The sequence below is a fragment of the Phascolarctos cinereus genome, unplaced genomic scaffold (assembly GCF_003287225.1).
Source record: "Phascolarctos cinereus isolate Bilbo 61053 unplaced genomic scaffold, phaCin_HiC Scaffold_8;HRSCAF=390, whole genome shotgun sequence".
Lineage (NCBI taxonomy): Eukaryota > Metazoa > Chordata > Mammalia > Diprotodontia > Phascolarctidae > Phascolarctos > Phascolarctos cinereus.
Genome location: NW_027556291.1, coordinates 24391052 through 24411240, shown reverse-complemented (window position 1 = coordinate 24411240; position 20189 = coordinate 24391052). Strand labels below are relative to the sequence as shown.

Genomic DNA, 20189 nt, shown 5'->3' with positions numbered 1-20189 from the left:
CGTTTACCACTGTGTGATGCTCATCCCATGGACCTGATCTCTTTAAGCTTCAACTTCCTCATCTTTCAAAAGAGGTTCAAAATACCTGTAATCCTACTGGTGCTCAAAGGCTTGCTGCAAGGGTCAAATGAGATGTCTTTAATGCTTGGTCCAAATTTTGAAGGGCTACATCAATGGCAGTTAGATTTGTTATCACACTAAGGTGTTAATGACTAACAATATCTTGGCATTCCCTGGGGCATCGGCTTCCTTATGCAGGACTCTTGGAGAGTTTAAAGCCAGAATCTCAATCTCAAAAGTGGATCCGTTCTATAACATTCCCAACAACTGTTAATGGAGGAGGGAGAGGAGAGAGAGGTAGAAAGGGAGGGAGGGAGAGAAAGAGGAAGCAAGGGAGACAGAAGGAGGGAGAGAGACTGAGACCACTGCTCCCAAGGCAGCCCACTCCACTTTAGGACAATGCTGTTAGGAAGTGTGTCCTCACATCAAGCTCCAATACACCTCTTTCTTTCTAATTAATTGCCTTTCCCACCACCACTTCTCCCTGTTCTTTTTGCCCTCTGGGACCATATAGAACAAACCTAATGTCTCTTCCATTCAACAGATGCTCAGATAAATGAAGACAGTGGTCATGGTCCCACTTGGCTTGCGCTGGTAACGGACTAGCTACAACACTAACCATGGTCAATGAGTCCTGACTACATTAAAAACAAAACAAAAACTCTTTTGTAACTCCTCCCAGCACTATCTCCATGTTCCTACAATAACCAACGTGACGTGTGCTGTGCATCTCCCCTGTGGATGGTATCATCCCCTTCAGTGCTTTCAATGATGACTTAGTGTAACTTTTTAAGCCAGCCTGTCAAGGTACTTGACACAAGCCTTTGCACTAACTTGAACTGCACACTCCAAGTAAGATGAATTTCTTTATTAAATCAGTTTGAATTTAATTAATGCTGGAGAGAGATATTTTCAATGCATAGAAAGTAGTCTTTTTTCTATCAAGGAAGGCCTCATAACTTTGGAATTCCCCAGGAGACAAGATAGGCCCTGGTCTGAAATGCTTACTATGTAAGGTACTAGACCTCAATGCCATCTACCAAGCTCTGGAGAGGTTAAGGTCTGCATCATTGAAAGAATACCCACACTGATGAAATCACAGCTCATTGAAGGGCTGAAGCATGCACGTGTGTTTGTATACATATATGTATCTAGATACATGTGGTGCACGTGTGTTGTACTGAGCTAAATTCCAAACAAAATAATGTGGTCCCATTTTCCCCCTCTTCACTGGTAATCATGTCTTGATGAATGGAAGTGCTGCAATTTATTGAAATGAAAATTAGAATACTGCTTCTTCTGGTCGGACCTTAGAAATCTATGCACAACACTCCAAGGACCTGTGTGATGATGACTGTGGTCCTTCCACTGACATGGAGCACAAGCCCTCTATAGTAACATTGGTTGACCTGCCTTTGAAAGTTGCTTGGCTGAATAACCAACTCTGAAGCTGACCTGGACCAAGGCTGGCTGGTCTTGGGACCCCACGTATGTGCGTGCACGTGCACTCACACACACACACACACACATACTCTTTCTCTCTCTCTCTGTCCTTCTCTGGCCCATACCCCAAGGTTTTCCACTGTGGTATGGCCTGCCAGAGCTTTGGGTTTCCCAACACAATCTTTGAGAGCTCAGGTCACCTGCATGTCCTAATGAGGCATCAGAGAAAGGTTTTAATGAAAAACAGAACCATGAATGCCTCAGGGATTAAGCCATTCTGATTTGCCCTATTTCCTCTTGAAATGGCACTTTGAGAGTTAGGGAGCTAAAATCACTACTCCCATTGCTAACAATGGACACTTGTATTCATGAACCATCCTATGTGCCTGGAATACACCTCCTCTTCACTTCCACCGCTGAGAGTCCCTCTCAGCCTGGAAGATGTAGCTCGGGCATCATCTTCTGCAAATACTTATATTATATACCTACTGTCTTCCCCATTAGAATGTCGGCTCTTTAAGGTCAGACCTATTTCATTCATCACATTTGTACCCAAAGCCTAGCAAGATTCCTGAAACACAGCAGGCACTTCATAAGCACTGGGCTCTGATATCTTGCCCAGTACCAGGATTCCTCCTCACTTCCCAGCCACCAGCTGGTAGCACCAAACCCTTTCTGCGTCCCTTTAATGTGTTGTCTTCTTCCTTGAGGGCAGGTACTATCTTGCTCGCATTGCATCCAAAGCACTATATGTTGTCTGGCACATAGCAAGCACTTAATTCTTAATCCACCTATCCCAGGGCCTGGCACTGGGCTTGGAACATGGTAGACACTCAACACGCTGGTTGATTAATCAACTTGAGACGAGCTAGGGCAAAGGAGAAAGTGCAAAGTTTTTGGATCTCTGAGAAGCAGAAGATTTTAGATCTAGAAGGGACTTTAAAGATCATTTCACAGATTAGAAAAACCAAGGCACACAGAGAGAAAATAACTTGCCTGATCGCACAGACAATAAACAGAAAAGTGGCATCTGGATTTAGACCTGGTGATTCTAAATCTAGCACTCTTTCAGCTATACTTCTAGGATCATCTAGAGACAGGCAGAGGAAATGAAAGAAAAGTTTGATTTCATTAGTTAAGTATTTTAAGAGGAAAAGTGATTTTGCCAGGATAGCCTGGGAAATGACCCATTTTTATCCTTTCCTTTGGCTACAGTGACACAATCAATTTAAAATGCTTTCTTGTTTCACCATATGATTTCCACTGGATGACAGCTGGGTGGAACTGTGTGTGCACACATACTTGTACATTTCAGTGGGCATGAAAGAAAACAAAGTGGGCTTTAGAACATTTTTTTTTCTCTTCATGGACTGTACTTTCACTCTCTGGCATTAACATCCCCTCTCCTGCAAACTGCTCCTACCATTCCTTGGCTAATACAGAACAGCATGGAGTATGGGAATTGTCACGTGGAGGGGCTTCTCTCACTTTAGTCCCTCAGTAATTCCTCTGATATTACACATTCTTTCATAATTAAGAAGACAAGTTCAATGCTTGCTGGAAAACCCAGACTCCTCCCCCCACCCTTGGGAAAACTTGTATTCAGTCTAATCTCAACTCTTGCTGCAATGGAAAATCGTCATAAAAGCATAAACGAGTTGATAAAGGGGAGTCTGCTGCTGGAAGATATTAGTTATGAACACATCACGACTTTGCAGGGAATGTGCCAAAATTCCAGCCTGCCTTCATTCTGAGTGAGAATGTGACACCCTTGACATCATTCTCTCCTCCTCAAAGGCCCATGGAGTCCAATTCTCTAAGCCCCATGCATGAGAATAGGCTGTGATAGATGAATAAATAACAACAACTCATCTTTTTAGCATCAATATTCTTCCAGTGACGTATGGCTGTGAGTCATGGAACACTACTGTGTCTGGAGAATTAAGGATCAGGATCACCCAAAGGGCAACAGGGAAGCTCATCTTGGCATGCACAGCTGCAACAATGGGCATTAATGGCAACAAGGAATTCTAAAAGAGGAGTCCCATTTCTTCAACCTCGATCAAATAACTTCCTTCTTGGGGCTTTCATAGTTCCCTCCTCCTGTGAAATGAGAGGACTGGACTAAACGGACCCTGAGATCCTTTCCAGCAAGAGCTGAATCTAGTAACTTCCACAGCAGAGTTTCGGGAGGCAAAATGGCACAGCAAAAAGATCAATGGCCCTGGAAGCAGAGGAAATGGCTTCCAATCCTACCTTGGAAGACTATTACCTCTGTAGTCTTTGACAAATCATTCTACACCTTGGTTCAATTCTGGATGTCATGATTTCAGGAGGACACTGATAGGCTGAAGTGTATTCAGAGCAGAGGAACCTGGGTAGTAAAGGGACTTAAATCCAGGCCACATGAGGATCAGGTAAAACTAATAATCCAATATTTGTGGAAGGGAGATTAAGCTCATTCTCCTGGGCCCCAGAAAGTGGAACCAGGAGCTACAGGTGAAAGTTTCAGAAAGAGAAATTGGGGCCCAATGCCAGGAAAACCTTCCTAACAACCAGAGCTGTCCAAAAGTGGAATGGGCTGCCTCAGGGGCAGGTGGATTCTCCCTCTGTTGCTGAGTATGGCATGGTGAGGATTCCTTTCAGGTAGGAGTTGTACCTACATAGCTTGGGAGATCCTTCCCAACTCTGATCCCCCCACCAACATAACTAGAATGATCTCTGTCTTTATCTCTCTTGGAGCCCTTAGCTTCTTTCAAAGCTCAGCACAAGTCACCACCTTCAAGAAGTCTTTCCTGATTTCCCTTGTTCTTAGCCCCACCACTATCACTGGTTAGGCATCTTGCATATAACTTGTAATTATTTATCTGTAATCTCCAGTAAAAATTAAGCTAACAGCATGAACAGTCCTCAAAAGAGTTGCAAACTATTACCAACCATATGAAAGAACGTTCCAAATCACTGGTAATGAGAGCAGTGTACATCAAAACAATCTTGAGGTTTCACATCATACCCAGCAAACAGGCAAAGACAACAAAAAACAGGAATAAATGTTGGAGGGGTTGTGGAAAGTGGGGCACACTAACTCATTGTTTTTAGAGCTGTGAATTGATGAAACCACTCTGGAAAGCAATTTGGAATTACACAAATCAAGTGACTATACCCTTTGACCCAGAGAATCCACTGTCAGGCTTATACCCCAAAGAAGTCATTGACAAAAAAAAAAAACTCTACGTACACTCAAATATTTATAGCGGCATTTTTTGTGGTAGCAAAGAATGAGTAAGTGTCCCATTAATTGCAGAATGGATCAACACATTACGGTATATTTATGTAATGAAATATTACTGTGCTGTAAGAAACAAAAAGAACACAGAAGTACAGAAAGCCTTATGTGAATTAATTCAAAGTGAAGTAAGCAAAACCAGGAAAACAATATACCTAATGATTATGACAATGTATGTGCAAAGAACGATGGCCACAAAACCAATGTAAACTTGGCCCCTAAAAAGAGATAAGAGAAGACACCTCCCCCTGCTCCTTTGCATAGGTGAGGGGTAGAGCTCGGACTGGTGCAAGGCTGGTGAAAACTGCATACACTGTTGATCAGAATTGCTGAGTTTTTCTTCAATTTTTCTTTATAAAATATTATTATTAGGAATGGCTTTCCGGAAAGGGTAGGGGGAAGGAAAGGGATATAAGGGGGTATCTAAGAAATATTCCAGACAAAGCAAAAACAAAAATAGACCTAATTCAAAGAGATAATCAGAGAAACTTCGCTTTTCTAAAAGGTACCACAGACAATTAAGTAATATCGAAAAATGTTAGAGCAAATTTCTCTGATAAAGACCTCATTCCTCAAATACATAAGGAACTAAGTCAAATTTATAAAAATAATACCCATTCCTTAGTTGATAAATGGTCAAAGCACATGAACAGAAGGAAATAAAAACTATTTATAATCATAAAAAATGCTGTAAATCACTACTGATTAGAGAAATGCAAATTAAAGTAACTCTAAGGTACCACCTATGAGAAATGGCAAATGCTTGGAGGGGATGAGGGAAAATAAGTACACTAGTGAGCTGTTGGTAAAGTTGTGAACTGGTCCAACTACGCTGGAGAACAATTTAGAGAACTATACCTTTTGAGCCAGCAATATCACTACTAGGTCTGTATACCAAAGAGGCCCCATATGTATGTAAAATATTCATAGCAACTCTTTTTGTGGTGGCAAAGAACTGGAAATCAAGGGGATACTACTCATCAATTGGGGAATGGCTAAACAAGTGTGGCATATGATTGTGATGGAGCACTACTGTGCTATAAAAAAATGACAAAGGGAGTGGTTTCAGAAAAACATGGCAAGCTCTATATGAAGTGATGCAAAGTGAAGTGAGAAGAACCAGGAGATCATCGTGCACAGTAACAGCGATGTTGTGATGATCCTAAGCTATGAAAGACTTGGCTACTTGGATGAATACAGTGATCCAAGCCAATTCCAAAGGACTCATGATGAGGAAAATGTTCTTCACCTCCATAGAGAGAACTGGCGAACTCTGAATACAAACTGAAGTATAATTTTCTTACTTTATTTTTCTTGCTTTTTTGTGACATGGCTAGTAAGGAAATATGTTTTGTATGATTTCAAATGTATAATTGATGTTACATTGCTTGTCTTCTCAGTGAATGGGGGAGGGGTGGAGAGGAGGGAGAGAATTTAGAACTCAACATTTTTTAAAAAGAATGAAAAAAAAATAATAAATTGGGGGGAGGGAGTCCTATTGAACCAGATCTTCCTTCCCAAGTTGTTGAGACTTACTACCACACTGAGGGAGGGCAAATACACTACATGGCAATACACTGGAAATCCAGAACCTTTACACATTTCAGTAGGCGAAATTTCTAAGAGACTTGTGCACTGTTAGTCAAACATTTTGGGGGGTGATCTCTAATGGCAACAGACACCTTTCAGGTCATTTTGGTTTGCTCACCATCAAACTGTAAGGTGGGAAGGGTATGCCAGATATGGGCAGAAGGAAGAAATTACAGAGCACTGATTTGGAAAATTAGGGGGTGTTAAGGCTGGGAAGGCTTAGCAGCTGAGTCACCCAGCACAGGCCCCTGCACATTAGGTTCCTCTGAAATGAGAGGAAGAGTCCCAGAAGCTGTGTCATACAACCTACACTTCAATCAATAAGCATTTATTAAGCACTTAGTATTTGCCAAACGCTGAACTAAGTGCTCAGGATACAAAGACAGAACCAAGACAATCCCTGTTTGGAATAAAAATAAAGAGAATCAACACAGAATAAATACGAAGTAGTTTGGGAAGGAGGGCACTAGCAATTAGCAGCCGGCAGAGAGTGGTTTTTGAGCTGTCTAAAGAGAGGAATTTCTATGAGGTAGAAGGGAGAAGGGAATACATTCCAGGCATGGGGGGAGAGCCAGTGAAAACACATGGAGACCTGACATGGATGGATCACAGAACATGGGAAGAAGGATACGGTATGAGGTCAGAAGATAGGCTGGCATCAGGTCTTAAACGTCTTTAAAAGCCAACTAGAGAATTTTGTATTTGATCCTAGAGGTAATAGGGAGCCACTGACAGTTTTTGAGCTGAAGAATTATACAGTCAGAAGTGTGCTTTAGGAGTATCACTTTGTTAGCCAAGCAGAGGATGGATTAGAGAGTGGAGGCAGGAAGACCAGTAAGGAAGATACTTCAATAGTCCAGGTGAGAGGTGATGAAGGCCTGAACTATGGTGGTAGGTGAATGAGTGGACTAAAAGGGGATGTATTCAAGAGATGGGAAGGTGCACACAATGAGATCCAGCAGTGGTCTGGCTATGTGGGGTAACGAGGAATCAAGGATGACAGTGAGACTGCAAGCCTGGGTGACTGGAAAGATGGAAGTGTCTTCACTTGAACAAGCATAAACCCTACAACATCCCCAAGAAGAAGACCTCTGCAACCTGGGAATTATGATGTCCCGAAGCAGGAAAGGAGTTAACTACTAACATTCTGCTAACTTTCAGAATCTGCACAAACACAAATAACGGAAAGCCCTGGGCTGCCCCAACCAACCTCACATTGCAGCTCTGACCCTGCTTTCCCCCGGGCTCTAGCTCCTGCTCAGGCCAGATCAGCTTAAGATGCCCTCTGTCACACTACCACTCTGCTGCTGGTGGCCTGAGAGCCTACAGCTCCTGCCTAGGCCCTGCCTTGATCCTGCCTCACAGCTCTGCTATTACCATCACTGAGGCCACAGAATTCCCTGGCAGAGCTTTCCTGAGGCTTCCCTTCCAGGAGGCCAAGTCCAAGAGTCTGTGTGCATTCCCTCTTTTCTCTGCATCTCTGTGTCTACATCCCTCCCTTTTTTTGAGGCAATCAGGGTTAAGTGACTTGCCCAGGGTCACACAGCTAGTAAGTTTCGAGTGTCTGAAGCCGCATTTGAACTCAGGTCCTACTGACTCCAAGGCCGGAGCTCTATCTACTGAGCCACCTAGCTGCCCCTACATCCGGTTTTAAAATCCAGCCCAGATATCTGAGTATAGGCTAGGAAGGTGCTCTAAACCTGGCCAATCAAGCTTCCTTAAAGTGGCCTCAATGGGCCAACTACTACCCAGGTGTTGTGAGCTTCTCCCCTTCTCAAGGGGATATCCTCAATGCCAGGACAAAGGTCTCATCCAAGCTAACAGCATCAAGGAATTCCGCATGTATATAAATACAGGCTGGAGGGGAAGAAAGTAGAATGGGAGACTGAAAATGCTGGAAGGAAAGGCGATGAACATAAGAGCAAGGTCCCTTAGGATACCAAAGGCAATAAAAATTCACAAACCCACGGCAGGAGTAAGGGCTTTTATTATCTCTATTCTGTAGATGAGGCAGCTGAGGTTCAGAGAGGTGGCTCCCCTGGGTCACAAAGCAAGGAAGTAGCAGAGTTGGGTTTCCAGCCCAGGCCTCTAGCCTCCAAGTCCAGCACTCTTTCCACTCCTCCAAATAAAACCGAAGGGTTAATTTTGGAAAGGAAGGATGGTACAAGGAGTAGGAAAGATGAAAGTTCTCAAATGTAGAAGGGTCAGGGAAGGGACTAGGGCAGGACAGGGAGACTGTGGGGCCAGAAGCAGGATGAGGGGGAAAAAGCAGGTCAGTCAAGAATGAGGATGAGGAGGAGCAGGACAGAGCAAGAGCAGCAGCAGCAGCAGCAAAAGCCACGAGGAGCTGAAGAGCATAACCTCTTATCTGGTTAGATCTGCTCAGCTATGGTACCTTCCTCAGCAACACTACAGGAAGAAACCAAGAGCAGACGATGCTGGTCATTACTGAGGGAGCGGAAGAAAGAAGGGAGGCACATTAGCAATAGGTCAGGGGATCAAGGAGAGAACTGTACTTAAGTGCTCTCTGTCTGGTACAATATGTACCAAATATTTTAGTCAATGAGATTTAACAAACATTTATCAAGCACCTATTATGTGCAAAACACTAGGCTCAGTGCTAGAGATACAAAGATGAAAAATGAAAGGCCCTGCCCTTGAGTAGCCTACCCGATTATAAGGCAAATGTGACAAACATAGATGGTGGCGAGGCCAAGGCACTCCAAAGCACATTAAAAAGTTCCCTTTCAGCTGTAAGGCTGACTGATACGCTAGAAATGGCTCTGGATTTGGACTCAGAGCTCACGGGTTTGAATAATGGCTGTGCTTGTTACTGCCTATGTTGTCTTGGACAAGTCACTGCCCTCTCTGGACGCCCTTAGTTTCCTCTTCTGAAATAAAAGGATTAGACCAGATGAACTCCCAACTTCCTTCCAGCCAGAGCCATAACTAGCAAGTTTCACGAGAGAATGACCACATCTTCACCATCTGCCAACTGAAGGAAAGATGGACAGAACAGAAGATCTCACTCTGGATGGCCTTTGTTGACCACATAATAGCATTGACCACATAATAGCATTTCAATTGGTGGATCAAAGTGCTGCCTTAATGACTCTCCTATAAAAAGGCATCTCCTAAGTCTATGGCAAAAGCAGACATGATTCCACAAAAGGTGCACACAGAGATAGATTTGACAACCCTGCGATCATCCATATCGAGAGGGGTGTAGAACAGAGACATACACCTACCAGAGGTGTTTGCTACTGTCAACGAGATCCAGCCTAGGGTCCAAATGTAGGTGATTATGTCCTCCAGATGCTGTTTATGGATGGCACTGAGCTAATTACATCAAGTCTCAATGTAAAGCCTCCTAAACGAGAGCCACAATTGCTCCAAAAATTTTGATCTAATAATCCAAATGGGAAAAACCCAGTGGATGAAGAATGCCTACTGCTCAGTGTATAAGCAGCTGAAGAGACAACCTATTGAGCATTTTCATCTGTGTGTGTGCTTATACACACACATGAATACACATATACATGCATGTGTGCATCTTGGACTGATACTGTCACTGGACAATGAGCTGGGCCCAGAACTGAACAGGAGAGCCGTCAGAATTACCTTTGGAAAACTGCAAAGTTATTTGAACGAATCCAAGCTTCTTCCTAAAACAAAAGCTCATCTTTTAAATACCAACACTCTTCCAGTGGCATTGCATGAAACACTACAAACAATCTCCAAAGAAATGAAGTCAAGAATCATCCAAAGGTCAGTAGAGACACACACACGTGGATGCCAACAAGTTGCAACATATTACAAACAACGAATTTACACAGGAGCAATGTAAAGAATGTTATCAAAGAAATGTATGACTGAAAAAAGGCAGGCTGGTTACATGGCAAAAACCAGGGCTAAGTGATGGACAACATATTGGTATCCCTGCAAGGCCAGAGAACATGAGAAGTCTCCCATGGCCTACCCTGAGGAAAATTCATAGGCAGATGTGGACAAGGATCACACAAGATGGAGAGCCAGAGATGTGCTATGACCAGTACCATTGCAGGGAAGATGCATATCAGTGAGATCACTTGTTTCTCAACTGCCATGTCAGCACCCTCTAAATGTCAGTTCTTTCTTGAGGTAAAATAAGTCTTGGTCACTCTGGTGATCCTACCCCAAATCCTACCCCAACAACCCTGTGATTCATCTAAAAGTGGCAACAACACTGGGCCTTTAGAAAGAACAGGATTAATAAATATATAAAACAAAACAAAACAAAAATGGGGCAGCTAGGTGGCACAGTGAATAGAGCTCTGGCCTTGGAGTCAGGAGGACCTGAGTTCAAATCCAGCCTCAGACACTTAACACTTAACTAGCTGTGTGACCTTGGTCAAGTCACTTAACCCCGATTGCCTTATCAAAAATAAAAAACAAAACAAAAGAAAGAACAGGATTTCAACATGCAATGATGCGGAGGGGAGTATGTTCCAGGCTTAGGGGACAACCCGACAAAAAACAAAAAGATGTGGCAGAGGGAAGGAATGAAATCTTTTAGATAACTCAGACCTGTAGCAAACCTAATAAGAACAATCTGGTATACTTGGAGGCAGAAAACCTAGCTGTGTGACCATGGGCAAGTCATTTTATCTCTTAGCCTCAATGTCCTTGTCTGTGCAATGGGGATGGTAATAATCCTTGTGCTGTCTACTTACAGGGCTATTGGTAGGACCAAAGGAGATGTTGTATGGTAAGGGTTTTGGAAATCTTAAAAGTACTATACAAACAAAATGTATGCTGTTGCTATTTGGACTATAATAATAACAAGATAATAAATAATAATAAGCGTTCACATTTGCAGAGCACTTCAGAGTTTGCAGAGTGCTTTAAATACATGTACCTACAATGCCTCCAGCCCCAAATCTGCATTTGCATGAGTCTCAAGAATTTAGGATTTTTCATTTTCAGTCAAATTTGTGAAGTAGTAATTGTGTAAATGAACATATAACTTCAAAAAATACAGTATATTTCCTAGATAACATTAACTTGGGTATACCTGAAGGCTCATAACACAACTATACTTTTAAGACATAAAAAACATTGTGTGTCTGAAATTGACATTTTTACCTATATTCACTGTTTCTACCATATTTAGAGAACTATTTGAAATACAGTAGAGTTCTGTGATGAAACTCAAGTCTCAACACAAACCATTAGAGAACACCGTCTCCCGTAGGTTTACGACAATCCACTTTCTGACCAATGGATCAGAGAAGAGATTTCCATCTCCCTTAAGGGATGAAAAACAGACTGCATGGCACAGTGCATAGAGAGTCAGCCAGACCTGGGGTCAAGTCCCATCCCCCCACACCACTGGGATCTGTAACCTAGAAAAAGGCACTTAACCCCACAGGCCAGGGTGTCCAACTCAAAGACAAATGAGGACCACTCAACTGTACAGAAGGGATTCCTGCAGGAGCATGGTGACTTAGAAAACAGCATCATAATTATCTATCTATGATTATACCATAGGATTTTTATGGATTTTGCTAAATACCTCCCAATTACATTTTAATCTGCTCTAGAATGCACTCAGGAGTCAAGGTTGAGGGGTAAGTGCTTGGCAACTCTGCTCTAGACAACTAAGATGATACACTTCAAAGAAGGAGCCAACGTGAACTGGTAGAGAGGATTTCCTCAAGGAAACATCCTATCTCTTACATTACAACATCAGTTAGTAAAAGTGATTTGTCAAGTCACAGGACAAATTAGACTACTGGTCTGATGCCTTCTCCTGACCTACAAAGGCCAGAAAGGAAAGAAAGAAAAGGACTCATCAATGAGACATTTTTTTTTAATTAGATACCAAAGCAGGGAAAGCACATGATGCCAAGGAGGCACAGCGCCCTTCCAAGTGCAGAAAAATACCTCTGGATAGCAGGGTGGAAAAGTGGGCAAGAAAAGATTGCCTTGATGATGGGGCACAGTGATAAGGCAAAGCCTAAACAGAGAGGAAAGATGAGAAATGCTCCAAACTCTGTTTTCGTTTTATGCACATTAGCACATGGGCTCCACCAGCTTTTCAGGGCAGAGTTCATCTCAGATTGAATCTTGGTTTTTTTGGGGTTGCGTGTATGTGTGTTTTTTTTTTTTAGGAGCTCCAGTTCCGCACTTATATTATATATAAATATGAGACCAGAGGTTCATAAAAGTTCATTATGGGAAAAATAAACTGGAGAATGAAATTAAAGCTGTGCTTTGGGACATGACATTTGAGAACATAGTGGAAAACAATCTCGCAAAAATCAGAACAAGCTACTAGATGCTTTCTGCCTGTGTTTACTTAATCTTTGAGACTTTGTGACTCAAAAGGTTTATCCAAATTTTTAAAAATCGTTTAATTTGTTAATAAGTAAAATTTAATCTATATGCTCACAAAGGACCTTTGGCAAAAGGACTAAGCATGTGTTTATACATGACAGCTCTGAAAAGTGTTCAATGTAATACACTATGATTTCCGGTAAATTCTAATTGGATCCTTCACCTACTAGACTGTAAGCTTTATGAGGGTAGGGCCCCTTCTGTTATCTAAATTTTGCAGAGTGCTCTATGTGAAGTAGACAGTTAATAAATATTTGTGGAAGTGAATAAAAATGCAAATAAAAGTACCCAAAATGTCCATACCCTTTGACCCAGAAATCTCACTACTAGCCAATATTTCCCAACATAATCAATGACAAAAGTAAAGCCCCACAGACATGAAAATATTTATAGCAGCACTTTTTGTGGTAGCAAAGAACTGGAAACCAAAGAGATGCCCCATCAATTGGGGAATGGATAAACAAACTGTGGTACAAGAATGAAATGGAAGATTACTGCACTGTAAGAAATTATGAATAAGGTTAATAGAGCATGGGACAACTTACAGACTGAAAGAAAGTAATGTAAGCAGACCCAGGAAAAACATAAATGATAACAATAACTGAACAACTGGAACTGAATGATACAAAATTATAATAACCAAGCTTCACTCTCAAGATGACAGCTCCCCGCTCCCTTCTTTGCAAAGGTGAGGAGAGATTATAGGTGTAGAACACTGTAGATGACATCAGACTTTTGTGATGTGTCATTTTTTGTTGAACTGTGGTTTTTACCCCTTCTTTTTTTTTTAATAAAGAATAGCTCTCTAAAAAAGGGGGAAAGGGAAATGTAGCTGATGTTGAAAAAAACAGCAATAAAAATGTCAATGAACTATACTTTTTAAAAATGTACTTGCCATTGTACTGCCCAATTATGTATACACATATATAATATTCAATTCAATAAACATTAAGCACCTGTTGAACATATCACACCGGGTTGTATGCTGGGGATACAAAAAAAAAAATCAAAGTGTGAATTACTTCAAGAATATGTCTTACATTGTCCTCTAAAATAACACATTACATAACAGTATCCTTCTTGGCCAATAGCAATACAAGTTCCTAATGCATTTGGATGAATTCTTAGTCAACAGGAAGGTACTTGGTACAGTAGCTTTCCTTCCCTATTGCTTTTTGTATTTTGGCCTGGACCTAAGATTTCTTCCTAGCAGAATTAAACAGTTGGTTAGCAATTTTTTTCCCTAGTCAGAGGCAGGATTTGAATCCTGGTCTTCCCAATATCAAGTCCAGCCCTCTGTCTATCATACTATGCTATTTCTCTTCCTAACTAGTTTTTAGATTCAAGTATGAAAGAACTGAATCTCTCTAAAATATTGGGTTTGGAAGGTACCTTCATATATATATATATATATATATATATATACATATATATATATATATATATATATATGTGTGTGTGTGTGTGTGTGTGTGTATATGTGTGTGTGTGTGTGTGTGTGTGTGTGTGTGTGTGTGTGTGTGTATATAGCAGAATTCACAGACCTCAGTCTTAGCTGCATGGACATTTAATTTGAAAAATAAAATACATTTATATCACAGTCCTTCAACAGCACACATTCTGCCCTTTTTCGGGGGAAGGGAACAGTAGGAAGGTTAAGAGGGGCCTGTATCGGTAAATCCACCCATTTTGCCTATATGTTTTTAACTGAGGCACACTTTTTCCAAAGATTTCAGCTCTAGCCCCGACATACTTTATCACTGAATTTTACACACACCTGCACATTCTTATTTTCTTTTCCCAAAAAATATATCTTTCCTCTGGGTATGCTGAAGTGTCATATGCTTTGTACTCAAAGGAAATGTACCTTCCTCCTCACAGAATCAGATACCCAGGTGGACAGCTGGAACACCACAGGATACATAACCATGGGAGGAAGGGCCATTTTGACCACTGATATTAGAGTAATTTCCCTAAGCTTATATAAAATTAACAGGAAGGCAGGATCTTTGCATTTATTACTGTAAATGAAAAACACTCAAACAAAAGCAGCTCTATAGAACTCAATTTCTCTCGACCCTTTGGTGGCTAGATCAACTGTGATAAGTTCTGGAAACATGGACCTAGAAATGACTGCTTTAGAGAATGCTATTACAACAGTCATTATCCTGGAAATATTTCTAAGCACTAACTGCTGACTCTTGGTAATGATACTCTGTTGATCTAGTTACAAGGAAATTCATTACTACAAATAAATCAGTACAATGCAGATTCCTCTCTGCCCTTGTTCATATAATGTTCACACCCTAGACTGGAAAAAACTTATTATCTCTGATGGGGTGCCATGGGAAAAAGGAAAGGAAGAACATAACCACATCATATTACTCACAGTCAAAAATGGACACAAGAAATATTTAGAAGAAAATTAAAAATGACAACCAACTGGTTGATTCTACCAGGAAGATGTCACAAAAGAATTGTCTGTCAGGGACAGCTAGGTAACACAGTAGAGCGAGCTCTGGCCTTGGAGTCAGGAACCTGAGTTCAAATCTGGCCTCAGACCTGTAACTCGCTGTGTGACTCTGGGCAAGTCACTTAACCCCAACTGTCTCACCAAAAAAAAAAAATTATCTGTCATATACATTCTGAAAAATGACTATGACTGACTTGTCTGACAGGAAGCATAGTTGATAAATGTTAATTTTGGTTTTCTTTTTCACTGCTAGAAACTTTGAATTTAATTGGGGGCAGAGGTCATTACAACAAAACTTCAGTAGGCGTAAGGAAGGAATGTGGATATTCCCCCCACCTTGAAATTCACTACAAGAGAAATCTTTATGTGGCTTTCTTCTCCTCACCTCTCTATGTCAACCAAAGCCAAGGTCCCCCTTGACTTATCAGTAATAATTTGGGCTAGGATACATTTCCCAGTCCTTTCTTTCCCTATCCACCAAAGGTAACGAAGCTTTAGAAGTCTTATTTCTGTGGCCCTCTCTGAATGTCAGAACATAGAAGTGCTCAGAGGTACAGGAACCAAACTGCAGTACTACTGAAAAAAAACGCTTTTCCAAGTTTGGCCAAGAAGAAGAAGTAAAGGATCAGAGGATACCAAGGCAACCAAAGGGATGAAAAAGAAGGCGAATGGGGCTGGTTTATTCCTTAAGGGAGGTGGCAAATTTCAGTGACTGTGTTGTGGGTGTGAATGAAATTCAACTACACTTCCTTCATGTCTTTGTGTTCTAACTCCAGCATCAGTAAATCATGTATGTGAACTTGAGAAAGTCTTTTACCTTCTCTGGGCCTCAGTTTCCCGCTCTACAAAATGAGACAGTTGGACTCAATGAGCTCTAAAATTATGGCCCTACACTGCTTTCATTGTACACTGGGATGGATTGCACTTTGGAGGACACCGCGGAAAGGCAGGCTGAACTTGAATTTCAAGCATTTTCTGTTGTTAAAATTTGATCCATCTCGGAAATCAATTTTACATTAAAAAAAATCTAGATGTGAGGAAAATAACTTTGCCCAGTGAAATCCCTGTTGGGTAAATATGTTGCTCTTTTTTTTTCCTAGTGAGAAGGCCCAAAGCAAGAGCAACATGGCCCAAATCAAAGGACTTTGTGATCTGTATCGTGAACACAACTGTTCCAATGTGGAATGACTTGTGGCAGGCCATTTGCTAACTGAAAATGTGTTAGTATCAAGTTTATAACTGTAGCCCTGTAGAAAGTTATGGCTGGATAAATCAGATGGAAATTTAATAGATAGCAGTATTAGCTGCCAAATTGAACACAGGTGATTTGTACATCTGAACTATTACCAGAAAGCTAGATGCCAGGTTTGTGTTTAATGCAAGGTTTGTCCTTTCCAGGAGGGCTCCAGTGCTTAGCTATGCTTTTCAGTGCCAGTTTAGAGTGAGTCATTCATGCTTTGACAAATATCAACAGCATTTAAAATACTGCTCATTTTCCTATCATCTATGAAGATGAAATTCTTCTCTAAGATGCACAGCATTCCATTTAAAAATAACTTAATTAAGGCTGCTATAAATTGGTTATTTCTTCTAATTCTTGACTGGAGCACAAACTAATTTCTTGGAACATAAGAAGCTTATGAAGTTTAGTAATGAGCCAAATCCGTGTAGAAGGTTGAGCTCCCCTTCTCCCCTCTTCCCCTGCCAATCCCCCATTCAACATGCTAAACTATGGTTTAGGCCAACACAAAAATGACACCGACTTCTAAAGTGTTCCTGATTATATCATCCCAATCATGATTTTGTTTTTCTTTTCATTTTTCACCCTAAGAAATTCAAACAGTTCGGTTGATCCTCATCCAAGTTTCAGAAATGTGGTGCAAAAAAGGAAATAAAGGATTACTTGACATACCTTTTATTAATATGTCATCCCAGTGGAGATAAAAGTGTATACTTAATGCCCTCAGCTGGGTTCTATCAGGCTCCAGAAGAAGAGAAAAAGTCACTTGTGAATGCAGTGATGGAAGGAACCCTGAGTTCACCTTACTAGGAAATTGTGAGCGTATGCCTCAGTAATTACAGCCACATTTGCTCCCTACGTGTTTTAATTGCTCCTCTAGGAAAAAAGAAAGAAAGAAAGAAAATCAAAACTTTTGGACTTGAAACTATAGCTGAAGAACGACATTAGGATTTGATAATGAAAAGGCTCTTCAGTCTTTGTTTTCACTGCTGAACACAATTATGCAAATAAAATCAAACTAATAAGACCAATTAAAGTGAGCAACAGAAAAAAAAAAACGAGTCAAAGAAAGATACGAAACCAAGAAAAGTTATGGAAGTGTGATTTAGGGCAATCAGATTTTTTAAATGACCATCAGCTATCCCCTAACTCTATCTACTTTGGCTAGACATAAGGAATCCAGATACTTTCTGGACTAAATACTCTGAAGGCCACCTCTCTTGGTGTCCAGATGCCTAAAATATTCATAAAGGCTTAAGCCTATTTTATATAAAAATAATTTTAATCGGTGACTAGAAAGCTCCTCTTCCCCTGCCCTGCTCCCAAATCCTATGGCCACACTATGGGTTGTTATAAAGTCTGTACCTACATGTGTCTGCATCTTTTAAAAGCCTAAGTTAACTGGCTCTTGGTCAAGGCCTTTCCTTTTTCTTCCCAGCTGTCTTCATGACTGATCTCTGCCCAATCAACTGGATCAGCAAGGCAATTTAAATCAGTTGCAATGATGGCTCCCAAACACCAGATCTGCCGTTTTTCCACACAGTGTTTTTCATCAATATAGACCCAGCATTCAAATATGAAAACAAATTGAGTAATCTGGAATATAGAATTACGTCCTTGGAACTGTTTGCACTTAAAAAAAAATTGACTCTTGAACATTTTAGTGTGCTGAGATGGTATAGTGGATAATGAATTGAATTTTAAGAAGAAATATAAAGGTTTTAATTAAAGGAAAGAAATACTCAGAAACCATGGGATCTTTCAAAGTGGTAAAAAAAAAATTCATTATGGGGAAATATGCAGTTCCAAACTCCATATCCATTTCCTACTCCCTACATTTTGTCTTCACTAGCCTATGAATTTTATTCCGTTATGCACTTTAAGTCAGAAGACTAACTCGTGAAGTTAGAGACTACTTATGGTTGTTTCAAAACCATTTCTTCCAAGGTGGAATTATTTTTAGCAAGAAAATACCACCACTTCCATTATGCTAGCATATCTGAAATACAAATACCTCTCCCAACCCAATAACATAGTTATATTTTGTAAACAAATAAGATAACAACATGTAAAGCTCTTCGCAAACCTTAAGATGCTATATAAATGCTAGCTATTGTTGTTGTTAAAACTGCAGAGTTACTTGTCAGCCCCTTTAGGTGCTGATATGCTGAAAACACTTGCCCACTTGGCATCTCAAAAACAAGGGGCTAGGATGAACACAATTAGAAGACTGCTCTGCGAAGAAGAAAGAGTCTGATAATCTTGCTAATAATCCTCTTCTGAGATACCACTGCTTGTAAAGTGCTTTACAGACCTTTAAAACGCTATATGAATGTTAACTACTACAATAATTATTAGCACTAGTGTATTCCATTCAAATCAATGAGAAATAAGTCCTCATTTAAAACTCTTACTGGTGTTTCTTTGGGGGCTTTTAATTTTATTTTTTTGAGCTTGAGGAGTTGAGAAAAACGACCTAAAATACTCACAAAGCAACTGAGTCTTCCGTGTTGGGACGCGACGAGGTGAGCAGTGGGTGTGCAAGAGACTGAGCCTCGCTGAGAGCTGGGGGGCCTGGGGAAGGAAACAGGGATGACCAATGGGACAAGGAAAAAGCCCAGAGTACTGGGCGCTCGTGGGGGGGGGGGCGGGTCTTAGCCCCAAGGCTCCAGAGGGCGGGGGATTTGTATTCTTCTGATGCTTGGTCTAGAGTGGGGGCCCGGGTTGGGGTAGGGGCTGCAGTGGGCCAGAGCTCAGCGCTGTGAACCCCGCCATTCCAGCACCACCACTCCCCACTCCCCCAGCCACGAGGAGACCCGGGGCGGGGGGGGGGGGAGGTTCGACGATCCGCTTCGGTTGGGCCCCCTCCCATCCTGCCCCGGGCCCAGCGGCTAGGGAGGTTGAGGGCGCTCTGCATCCCCTCCCCCACCCCGGCCTAGGCACGAGGAGCTCGGCCCTCGAGCATCTGCTCCACCTGCTCCTGGCTCCCGAGGCCCTGCCTGAGCTAAAACCCCGACTCTACGACTTACTAGCTTAGCTGAGTGACCTGGGGCTCCTCTCGGCGCCTCAGCTTGCCCCTAAAGGCCCCGGGCCCCTCCCAGCTCCAAAGGTCGGCCACCCAAGGCCCAGGCCTGCGGGCAGAGCAGAGGGGCTCAGCGGGGGAGGTACGTGGGGCCCGAGAACGCCCTCCCCAGGCTCTAGAGCCCGGGAGGTGGTAGGCCTCAGCACCTGAAGGGAAATGGTCAAGCCCCGGAGGCCTGCAGCGGCGTGCTCGGGGCAGCCAAGCCCGCCACGGGGGACACGGACACGCGTGCGCGGGGAAGGCCTCGGACGGGTCGAACCAGAACCCAGAAAAGCGGCGCCCTGAGCCCGAGCCTGGGACAACTTCGGGGGGGGGGGGAGAAAGCCGCAGCTGCGGCGGCGGATGCTGGGGAGGAGGAGAAGGCGGAGGTGGCCAGAAACCCTCCGGCCGGACAGGAGCTGGCTGCAGCTGCGCACAGGGCAGTCCCACCCCCTGGAGGGGGCGGCCTGTCTGTCTCCCATAGGGGCCCACGGGGCAGATGCTCTCCGCGGCCCCGGGAGCACATGGAGAGCCGGTGGGGGACTGCAGTGGCCTTGGGGAGGACTCCAGGATGCGTGCCCTACCCGCGCTCCGTAGGCGCCTGATACAAAGTCCCGTTCACCCCCGGCCTAGTTCTACTCTTCTGTTGAACTGACTC

General features: G+C 42.4%; 1 long non-coding RNA gene across 1 annotated transcript in view; it reads right to left on the bottom strand.

The window, feature by feature from the left end:
• Nucleotides 1-19984, bottom strand: part of LOC110193042 (uncharacterized) — a 132641-nt gene extending 112657 nt beyond the window's left edge. The window contains exons 1-2 of the long non-coding RNA XR_013483539.1: nucleotides 19500-19984; nucleotides 18960-19044 (exon numbers count right to left, since the gene is read on the bottom strand). This is a non-coding gene — a long non-coding RNA (uncharacterized LOC110193042). The remainder of the gene's footprint in view (nucleotides 1-18959; nucleotides 19045-19499) is intronic.
• Between the last annotated feature and the right edge of the window lie 205 nt (nucleotides 19985-20189).